Genomic DNA, 11,156 nt, shown 5'->3' on the forward strand with positions numbered 1-11,156 from the left:
TGCTATCAGGTAGGATGGGTTTGTTCTTAGGCCTTGACGTCCCACAGTCAGCAGCAGAGCTCTGTCCTGGGTGGGTCACCACTTCTGTGATGTGCTCTTTTTGCCTTCACCTCAGAGACCTATGGAAGGTGACAAGGGACCGGTTTATTTTGTATGGCATGTGGATTGATGTTTATCTGAGAGTGGCTTATGTGTAGGTTTTAACACGTTTTAATTTTTTTGCAACCAAGGTGCTTTCCAAATTAATAAAAGATACTAAAAAATTCCTTCCTGTGCTTAAACAGACTCAGATTTTGTGTTTTACTCAGATTAGGAAATAATACTGAGTAGGGTAAGAAGAACGCTGGGTTACAGAATGTTCTTGCTTCATTCATTTTGTCAATTGCAGTTTTATTTTTCATTATTTATAAGACCACAATGTACTAATTTAGAGTAGCATATTTCTGTACAGTAATGAAATTAGTGACATGAGCCTTAATGCAGCACTTGCTGTTTGCTGAGTAATATACACATTAATTATGTGCATATTAGAATGGCTTTAAAATAGATATAGACTCAGCTGGAGGGTTAAGGTGGTTTAGACTTGCTTGTTCTTCATGTAGTTAAAAATAGTGTCATCTAAGACCCGATCCTAAAGAAGTACATGAAATCAGTGTGACTATTCGTGGAAGGAAGGTTCTGGCAATGTGAAATTCTTTCAATCTCTGTAGGGCCGGGCCTTAGCCAGCAGGCATTAAAGAGCAAATTTCAGTGTTTTTAAGGGCAATATTCTTGTTAAGGTTATATATATAAGGTTATCTTATTCCTATTTCCTTCTAGTTAAAAGCTACGTAACAAGACTGCCTTCTCTGTCCCGTACGAGTTGCTGCAAAGCCTGTTCATGCTCTGCTGCTGTTACTGATGAGCGCGGGTGTAAAGGCTGGAGAAGCGCTGGCCCTGTGGGCCTGGAACATGACTTTGACAGAACAAAATGCTGTCAGATTCACAAGGCAAACAGACTTGAAAATAGAGAAAATATTTTTTCACGTTTTTTAAGTTTTATCACTGAGCTGTGCTATTTGTAGTAGTAGTAGACATAACATTTGCAGAAAGCAATGTGACAGATCTATTCAGCTGGCAATACGAAGTTTCTCTGTACTGATACCACATCTTGCCAACAGTTCCTATCCTCTGGTGAAAGTTATGTGCAGTTACCTAACAAGACAACTGGCTGTCTTCATTATGCATTTCCATTTTTTCGAGCCGGAGATAAGACATGCCCAGCTACGCCAGGAATCAAAACAACCCGACACGTCCATTCTTGTTTGGTGCAAATGCTGCTCCGTATTCTCGGAGTGAAACAATTATATTCCCTGTATTGTCACAGGTTCTGCTATTTAGTGGTAATAGCTGTCAAGCATCAAAAAAACCCACAACAAAACAAACCAAAAAACAAACCAACTGAGGATATTCTTCCAAGCAAGTGCCCTACCTTACTCCCTATTTTGCTTCTTTTAGCTCCAGGCTAAGGATACTGCTTCTGAAACAGGAGTGATTCACCCCTTCCAGCTACACCAGCAGCCAGTCTCCTAGGGTTTGGTTTTCCTATTCACCCTCTTACAGTGGCTTGCTATGAAACATGCATAATCAGTGCTTTCTTGCAGTCCTCGCAGGGCCTCTTGAAAGCAAGGACTGGCTGGATGAACAGAACCCAGGGGCTTTGCCCCTCAAAATTCCGTGTATGTGAATAGGTCACATCAAGTAATTGAGCTGCCTTTTCTTTCTCCTGGAGACTTTTCTAGAGGAACTGCCATCACCTTACTGGGAGACCGAAGCGGTGAGATGCAGACCCGTGGGTGCCTTGCCAGGTAAGCGCTCCTGCGCTCCTCGCAGCAGAGGTGGGTGGAAGGGCTGGGCGCAGGAGACAGGAGGGTCAGGAGCTCCTGGTGCGACTCCTGGCTGATCCACCAGCCCTTCTGTTGAGTCACGCAGCTCCGGCCGGGCTCCACACGACCGAAGGGACAGTCGCACACTACTGCACGGGGGGCGAATATGGGGACGGCTGAGAACACAGCCTCCTTTAGCCTGCTGAAGGATGCGGGGTCAGCGTGTAAAGCTTTGCCACAAAATCACACCTGGCATTTACCCACGCATCCCTTTGGGGGAGGCCGTGCCACACACCCTGCGGTTGTTCCCCACTTGTAGCCTCCTCCTTCAACAGGTTGATACAACAGATGGGTGTTCTAGAAAGCGTGTGACTGAGTAAACCCCGCGGGGTGGATGGTGGCTCTCTGAATAAACCCCACAGGGGAAGAGCGCTTGGTGGAGATGGGCAAGGGTGAGGGTGGAGATGGGCAAGGGTGACGTGACGCTCAGAGAGCAATGCAAAGAAGCTGACTTTATCTCATTGCGAAGGAGACCCGGGGTGGCCTTTGGTTTAGGTAAACAGCTATCAACAGCTGAGTGGATCAGCTGGAGGTGTAAATGTCTCCCTGAGTTAGCCCCTCTGGCCTGGGGGGGGGGAGATTACGTGGCTCAGCCCAACCTAGGGTAAAACAACTAAACAACTAGCAGAGGAATTTCAAAGAGCGCAATGGGCTTGAGCTGGCGTCAACCCTCACGTTCCCTCCCTTGTCCTTGCTTAAACACGACAACCATTCAGTACTGGGTTAGTAAAATGACCCGTGTCTATAAAGCTGGTCACCCAGGCTCTGCCTGTCATCCTGACCTCCAGAGTACAGTGCCAGTGCCGCTTACCAGCAGCTCAGCGACTCCTGGGGCTTGTACTAGAGATGCAGGGGGACAGCCAGCACTGACTGTATGGATGGAATAGTAATTTATTACAGTATTGTCCTCTGTGTCCTCCTATTAGGGAGAAAACTGCAACAGTTATTTGTGCAAACCATTCAACACAAATTTAGGCAGGATTTTGTTAATCCATTTTGGGAGACGCTGAGTCCTTTGGTGGCAGTTGGTTTCTCACATTTCTTTAAAGAATATGTGCGTGTGTGTGTATATATATTGCAGAAAGGCAGAAAAAAATTGAAAGAACGACTCTCTTTGGTTTTGCTTCTAATATGCTTGTTAGAAAGAAACCTAGGCAATGGAGAAAGTACGGAAATCTCACCAGGAGCACCATCCAGGTACAGGTACCAAATGCCTGCACGCACCTGAATTCAATTGATGCAAAGAAGCCGAATTTAAAATGCACTAGGGAACAAAACAGGGCCAGCTGGAGGATTTCCTGTAAGAGCAAGGAGAAGCCTGGGGAGGCAGCAGGCAGAAATGCTGAGCTGTGACGCATTCCTCCTGGCTGTGAGTAGTGTATCGGGAATGGGAATGTCTTGGTTTGGTCATTTGGCCTAGTGAACTCTTCCAGTTAAAATTTTTTTCATCTAGCAATCAAGATGTTGAAGGGATTTGTATTTTCATATGTATATATATATATATAAATGTATATATGGGGTGAGGTCAAGTAAGTCTTCATTATAAAAGGCTACATAAATGCTGTGCTTCTGTCTCTGAGCACAAAGAGAAGCAATAGAAGGTACAGAATAACTTGTCAGGGTTACTCCGAGCTAAATGACTTACAGCTGTGTAAGTTGGGTCAGTATTTGATTTGAGAAAACCTTTTGTCACTGAGCAACGGTACCATGAGTTTTGGGTTGTCGCTCTCTATAGAGAGGTGGGTTCTTGCCTGTCTGCAGCATCTCTCTCCCATGCCAGGGGATTGGGTGCTGGGACTGTGGCAGCTTCCCAGCTCCTGGGGGGAAGAAGTGGGCTTGGGGAAAACACCAGGAGGATCCTGGTAAATGAGGAGGAGGTGGCTGTGGAGGTTTTCAGTGCTGCTGGGACACTGCTGCCGACAGGCACGCGTGTGGTGTGGTGCAGCCCCTGTCCTATTTCATCCCGGCCTCACCTTGTCCTCCCATGCCAGCAGCTTTTGACGCATGTGTGGGGAGGCTGGGGGTGCCTGACCCAGCAGAGCGGCTCCCGTGCTCTCAGCTCTTTCCTACAGTGGTGACGATGGCAGGCGGCACTCACAGCTCCATAAAATGCCTCTTCATAGGTTTGACTATCTCACAGACTTTCAAAGCTGCTAGTTTTCCAGTATTTCCTTTACCAGGCATTAACAAAAAAGCTTCTTTAAGTCCAGTAAAAATGCATTTAATTCAGTACTTATCTTGCAGTCTCAATCTCATCATACCTCTAATTTTAACGTAGGCTGAGTCATTTTCATCCTACTGCTTTAAAATCAGGCTATGGAACATGGTCTTGTTCTGATATGTTTGGGAAGTAGAACAATTTTTCTCTTGCTCTTAGTCAGATCTGTCCTGCCAAGCTTCTATCACTTTGTGCTCTTAGATATAAAAATAACATATAGTTGGGGATGATTTGCAATTTAGTTTTATTGCTCTAAGCAAAATTGAAATGTGAAGGATGCCAGCTTACACTATGTGGATTGATTTATACTTTCATTTAATTTATTTTTATAAATCCCAATGAAAAAATTAACCTTGTTAATTTGCGTTGTGTATGCAGTACAGCAGTGACGCAGTCATTGCTTTCTCTGTCTTGTTTTATCTGTGGCCTACTGGTTCCTCGCCTGCCTGCCTATCAAACCCTCCTCTGAGGTTGTAGTTATTAATGTTTTCATGCTTAAAGTACTATATTGTTCCCTGTTCTTATTCTTGAAAATAGCTGATTTGGTTTTTGCAAATTGGAGACAGACTCTTGGCATGGAAAATACAGGTGGAACGGTTGGAGTTTGGCGATGCCGTGAACTAGTGGAAACAGTTGTGATGCAAAGCCTTGACAATAGGTAGAGCTATTCCAAATGTCCTGTCTGCATGTTCGTATCCCTGCACGTGTGGGGACAAAAAACAGAAGGTACAAGGGGAATGCTATAGTACGCGTGTGACCGTAACGCCTCTAAAATACTGCACTCCTGGGTGCGCAGTTTAGGAAGAACATGGCAAAACTATGTTTTTGAAGAACATGGAAAAATAGTGAAAACAGGACAAATCTAAGGTTGCAGGGCTGAACAAGCTTTATCTGTTTACATACAAAATCTGCTGGTGAATCTGGGCTGATCTAATTTTGCAACTCACATGAACTGTAAAGCTGTGACTGATTTTTACTTTTTAAAATTGTTTATTTTTGCTTTGAATTCACTTGAACCTTCATCTCGACAACAGTTTGGGACTTCAGAAGACGTGGGTTGTAATAGAAGCACGTGCTCTACCAGCCTATGGAGAGTTGTTTCACCTCTTGGCGGTCAGAATGCTGCTATTCCACCTCAAACTGGGCACTGTCCTGCTCGGCCGCTGGTGCTGCGCTGGCAGGGGGAAGTGTGAGATAAGGCCTGGGGCTCAGCTGCGTCCCAGGCCGGCACAAGTTTAACCTGCTAATGTTAAGTGTGGGTTTTGGCTTCACTTATGGGCCTGGTGAAGCTTTATTTCTACCATCAAAAGGGCATTAAAGATCTCCATTCACTCTCAAGTATGCGTCAGTTTGCACAACCAAGAAGCCTCTGGCTTGCTAGGCTGGCCTTGGCAAGGCTCAGGGTTAGTCCTTGCTTACAGACAGGCTAACAATTGCTAGCCACATTAGTGGAAACACCATCTCTTTTTAAATGGAAAAAGATAAAGCCAACTAAAAATCAGGTTATCTGTTTCTTTTCTACCTCCTGTTTCAAATGTACCGGTCTGCTAGGTGAAAGTAAAGCATCTTACAGCAGCAAAGAAATCCAATACATTATTCAATAGGATTTTTTTTGTTTGTACATAAATTATCTGCTTAAAAAGTTGGTTTGGTGGAAAAAATGCTAACCTTATTATGTATTATTCTGTGTTTTCCACATTTATGGTGGCATGTAAGCAACAACAAAAAAAGATAATGGTAGCAGATGTGGGGAGATGTTCATGCATTGTCTGGTTGCTTGCTGACCAGGGACTAGGCCAGGATGATCAGTCTCCTCTTGCAATAGCCATCACCTGGCTGTGCCTTTCAGTCGTTTACAAGCAGGTGTCTCATTGCCAGTTCCCTAAAAGCTGCCACCTGCAAAAGCTAGTTTTCTATTTGTACCCGTGGGTTTATTTGCTGTTTTGAAAACATTGCACAAGTGGATCTCCATCCAGCTAGACAGACACAAGCTTGAGTGGTAATTTAATTTCTTCCCCTAGTGACTGCTGCCCTATTGCATCTTGTGCTGTGCATGGGGCATTTCCGTTTTCTTACAAAACGAGGTGATGGAGCGTGTAGCAATGTTGACCAATGTCACTTGTCAGGTGCCTTCTAAAGGACCAGGTGAGGCTGAGTGTAATCACTCAAGAGGACATGTTGGTCTCTATTTCTCCACAGCCTCAGTACAACAATAGAAATGGTGTTATCAGAAACACCACTTCCAATAATGAAGATAAATTTATTAAGACAAATGTAGACTGAAGTAAAGGAACACTTAACAAATATTTAAAAGCACGCAAAGGTGGATCCTGTGAACAGTGTGTGTCAGGGCAGGGCTTCAAGTAGGTGGTCCCTTTGTACCACTTATCTAGATTTGGCTTCTAGGTAATTAAACTGGTTATTTTTTTGCGAGTACTTTAGAGTTTGAAAGCTCTAAGGTCTTAAATTCGCCATTTGCAATGTAACTGATGAAAATGCAAGCATTAGCTGGAATGAAGTTAGTGTTCGGCTAGGCAACAATTTTCTGTTCTCAGGCTGCATGTGGGGTATTTTGGGGGTATTTTTAGGGTATCTTATTTCTGCTTAGATGTGCACATTTATACTAGCAAGTTCAATTCTTCAGGGTCTTGAGATCAGATGACTTTTCTTACCTGTCGCTTCCACTGAGCTTTCTTTAAGATTGCAGAACCATCCTACAGAATAAAGATTTTTTTTTTTCCCAGAGGATGGCAAACCAATGTTGTGATACTTTTTGCTGCCAAGGACCAATATACTTTGTACATGCTGAAAGTCTCAAACCAGCTCATTTGCTGGCAGGAACAAGGTCACGGTGGCTTTCCCCTCCCCAGTTACCCAATTTAATGGATATTTTTCTTTTCTGTCATTTTAAGGAGCACTGTCATTTTGGCTTGTGGCCTGCTGATGATAAGACAGAATGACTGTGCCCTCTGGCTCCCGCAGCTCTCCATCTGTCTGTGTACACCTTCCTTTGAGAACCACTGTCCACAGATCCTTCTCCTGCCCACTGCCAGCTTCTTGCCATGATGGCTCCACCTGACTGAGGACTCGCTGAAGACATCTAAGCTGAAGCCACCCATTCTCTGCTCTAGCGTCCAAATGGCAGAGGCTACTTTCCTGAAGCTGCTGCCTGCTCCTGGCTGAGCTGAGCTTTCCTGTGTGGACTGTCAGCTCTGTGGAGTAGCAGAGCACTGGACATGTTTGTGGTCAGTGCTTTTCTGAGCTCTCTTTATGTGGGGGAGAGCCAAGAGGAGAGCAGAGAGGGAATAGATGCTGCCAGTGGCCTTGCCTACAAAGGAATCCTCAGCTGATTACTTAAGGAAGCTTTGCAGTCTTTCCACATCTAGAGACAGTGAGAAGGATTGAAGCGGGGGCTGAAATCCAAGGAGAAGTAGAGGAGCTCTAGTTCATCAGGGAATGGGGCCCAAACTCTTGCTTCAGAAAAGAAATCACTTTCACTTAAACACCAGGTTTTTGGTGATGTTGCTTTCAGTTTGCTTGCTATATGAAACTGCTACCACTGAGGCCAAGACACAAATCTTTGGAGTCAGAACATTTATGCTTGATGTCTCAAATGAAATTATGAGAAAGTGACTGTACCTACAGTAACACATTCCTGTTGCACTACGGAAATTATGTACTTTGTACGATTGATGCCTTTGTACTATTAATAATCACCTGGTGTGCAGGAGCCCTCACTAATGCCATCAGCAGCGGTGACGTGTCAGATACATCAGTGAGCTGGCTGCTGGTACGTGTCACTAGGTATTTATCCTGTGTTTGCCACTGCAACCTTTAAGCCCAACAGTGTTTTACTTAGAAGATTGCGAAATATTTCTATGTTCTTGCTGTGGTTCTTGCTATGGTTGCAGTAGAAACTTGTTTTGCTGTTAATACCATCTAGGGCTGGGCTTAAATCACAGGGGGCAGTGATCTGGGCTTGACAGAGGAGGCAGAGCTTCCCGTTCACTTAGGTGGTCAATCTGGCAGCATGCACTAGAGCTTCACCTGGAGTATTTTTTTTTCTTCACTGTTTACGTATTATGCCACAACCTGTTTATGTAGGATCATAAAGTCTACACTCGGCTGATCAGAGAGAAGAGGAGGGCAAACTAGTAAGCAACATCTGTGCTTGTCCTACAGCCCCTACCTGTGATCCAGGTCTGGTGACGATGGGTTGAGTATTGCTCAAATGCGAAAGGAGTGCTTTTGCGGGCAGCCTTCCCACAGGCTGATTTGCAGAAATGCGTATCAAACAGGAGGCTTCGTCACTTCTGTTCAGTGATCTGCTCTGTTCTGTGGAACCAGACAGGAGGATGCTAGCTGAAGTGCTGGAGAGTGAGAAACTAATGGGTACAATTCAGATGACCAAAGCTTACCTTGGGTTATAATAAACTGCGCATATTTAAACGGGATATGACAAAGCCAATGCTTCTGTAGATTTCAGTTTTGACTAAATGAACGAAAAAAGAATTTTCGAAAGCTCCAAGCAGTTTTTGAGGAAGTCATAGGCTGGATTAAATTGTGTCTTCATTGATCATAGAGTACGAATTGGGGAAAGTATGTGTCCAGCTTTCAGAAGGTTGTCGCTTTCACTTTTTTAAAATCAGCTTTTCTAGCTCTGAAACAATGAAATATACCAATGCAGATGGAATAGTGTTTCTAAAAAGATGCATTGTTCTTCTGAGCCTTTACAAAGCCATTTTGGAGCCTTTTGCATGCTACAGATACAAAAAAAAAAAGTTGTGGCACAGGAGTGTGGGGTTCTGGGGGCACAGAAGATTGGGGGGAGGCAAATAGATGTCTTTTAAATCACTGAAACATGATAGGAAGTCAGGTCCGCTCTGAAGCAAGCTTAGTAATACCCAGGCCATCCTGATGGTGATTCACCCATTGCCCTCTTTAAATCAGCTGCTGTTCCAGCGCTCAGATACTCCTACCTATAGAAGCTCAACCTGCACCTTCTTTCCCCAAAACTAGTATGTTACTTCTTGATCTGTCCTGGGAAGAAGAAATGTGGATCACTGTCTTCAAAAGGATCTGTTATGCCCACTCTCAGCTTTTTTTCTAGACTAAAATCATATTATTCCTGTTTCTCACAGAACTGAAGGGCAGATGAGGTTGGAAGGGACCTCTGGAGATCATCTAGTCCAGCTCTTCTCTTCAAAGCAGGGGCAACTAGAGAAGGTCATGCAGAGCCTGTCAGCCGTGTTGAATATCTCCTGAGCATGGAGACTGCACGATCTCCCTGGGTAACCTATCCCCGTGTTGTACCAGCCTCACAGTAAAAACGTTTTCTCTTGTGTTTCAGTGGATCTTCCTGTGTTTCATTTTGTGCTTGTCACCTGCTGTTCTGTCACTGGACACCACTGAGAGGAGTCTGGCTCTGTCCTCTTTACTCCCCCCATCCCTACTTACACATTGATAAAATCCCCCCGAGATGTCTCTTCTCAAGCCTGCATATTCCTAGTGTGTTCAGCCTCTCCCTGCATGTCATGTGCTTCTACCCCTTCATTGTACTCGTGGCCCTTTGCAGGACTCTCTCTGGTATGTCCAAGTCTCTCTGGTACTAAGTGATGTTTAATATTGCCAAATCCTGAGATCGCACCAGCCCAAACTCCTGTTCTGTTCCCCAGCAAGAGTAACGTATGCAAATACAGTTCCTTCTCCGTGTTTTGCAGGGTGTTTTTCTGGTAGGGAAATGCTCTGTAAGTCACTTCAATCTCTGTATTAACTCTTACGTAAGCCTTTTCCTGGCTGGTGACTGTGAAATGAGATGTCATGAACTGCAGCTGAAGAATGAAAAATAGGATTTCTTCTCTCCCTGGTACCGGCAGTTTGGTCACTTCAATCTCCTTTCATGAATATGGACTTTAAAAAGTAGAATTACAGATTTCAGAGTTAGAAGATTAAAAGATTTAGGAAATCCTACGAAAAAATTCCTGCTTCTGGCTGTGGTGGAGAGGTTGGAATCCATTTGATCCATCTGTAGATACAGAACTCCTTTCTCACAAACAGCAAGGTTGCTATGGGTTTGGAGGAATTGCAGCGCGTGCTTGTCAAGGAGACTTCTCTAAATGAGAGAAGTAGCAAAACTAAAGTTGGGTTTGTATGTGGTGGCTGGAATTGGGTAGTGTTAAATCAGAAGGGTTTCAGTCCTTGTCTTAGTCTCTCCCTTGTTCATTGATGTTGACCAGGTTTTGGCAAGCATAGCTCTGTTCTGGGAAGTCCTTTTGTTACGGTGAAGTCCCAGATGTATTGCCTTCTGATGACTGCCGCGTCTGTGTTAGCGCAGCGGTGGGGCAGGCAGCTGGAGGAGAGCACAGAAAGACGTGAGCTAGCTTGGCTGTGCAGGGGCCATGTTGCATCATGAGGCACAATTTTGGGGGCGCAGCAGAAATGTTTAGCAGGGTTGGGGGGGATGGGTTTTACTTGGGGTGGGGTTTTTTTTTTTTGGTGTTTGTTTTTCTAATACCTTTCTGCCAGCTCTGCAAGCGCAGTCAGGATCCTCAGAGCATCTCCACTTGGAGAACTTCATGTGCAGGATGTCAGAGCATGAACATGTAGCTTAGAAGTTATCTGAAGTTAAATCTTCATGTGGATAGTGTCTGACGGTGGGGTAAATTGCCTTGCACCCAACGCACATGGAGGATGTCTGAGGGAGGGTTTTCTCTGCTGTCAGTTCATGCTGTAGTTGACTCTGCTGACTCCTTCGGGCTGGCTCCAAGACCCACACGGGATCCCCGATGTGTCCTTGACCTCTGCTGAGAGCAGAGATGCCATCAGGCACACCAGTCCAGTGGCTCAACTGGTTTTCTTTACATTAGGTTTTGTGAAATCTGTGCAACTCTGGGACTTTATAAGCGGTTTTACTGGTGGTGAAGACATACTGTGGTGATGGGACCGTTGTAACTTGTGATTGCTGCTGCCCTGGAGAGATGCTTTGAGAAGGCACGCTGTTTTCTGTTTGCCGT

At 44.8% G+C, this 11,156-nt stretch overlaps 1 long non-coding RNA gene across 1 annotated transcript in view; it reads left to right on the top strand.

Annotated features, from left to right (window-relative positions):
• Positions 1-1,785: 1,785 nt before the first annotated feature.
• LOC118451835 overlaps positions 1,786-11,156 on the top strand; it is a 50,072-nt gene continuing 40,701 nt past the window's right edge. The window contains exon 1 of the long non-coding RNA XR_004841408.1: positions 1,786-1,847. This is a non-coding gene — a long non-coding RNA (uncharacterized LOC118451835). The remainder of the gene's footprint in view (positions 1,848-11,156) is intronic.

The sequence above is a fragment of the Egretta garzetta genome, unplaced genomic scaffold (assembly GCF_000687185.1).
Source record: "Egretta garzetta isolate BGI_Z169 unplaced genomic scaffold, ASM68718v1 scaffold172, whole genome shotgun sequence".
NCBI lineage: Eukaryota > Metazoa > Chordata > Aves > Pelecaniformes > Ardeidae > Egretta > Egretta garzetta.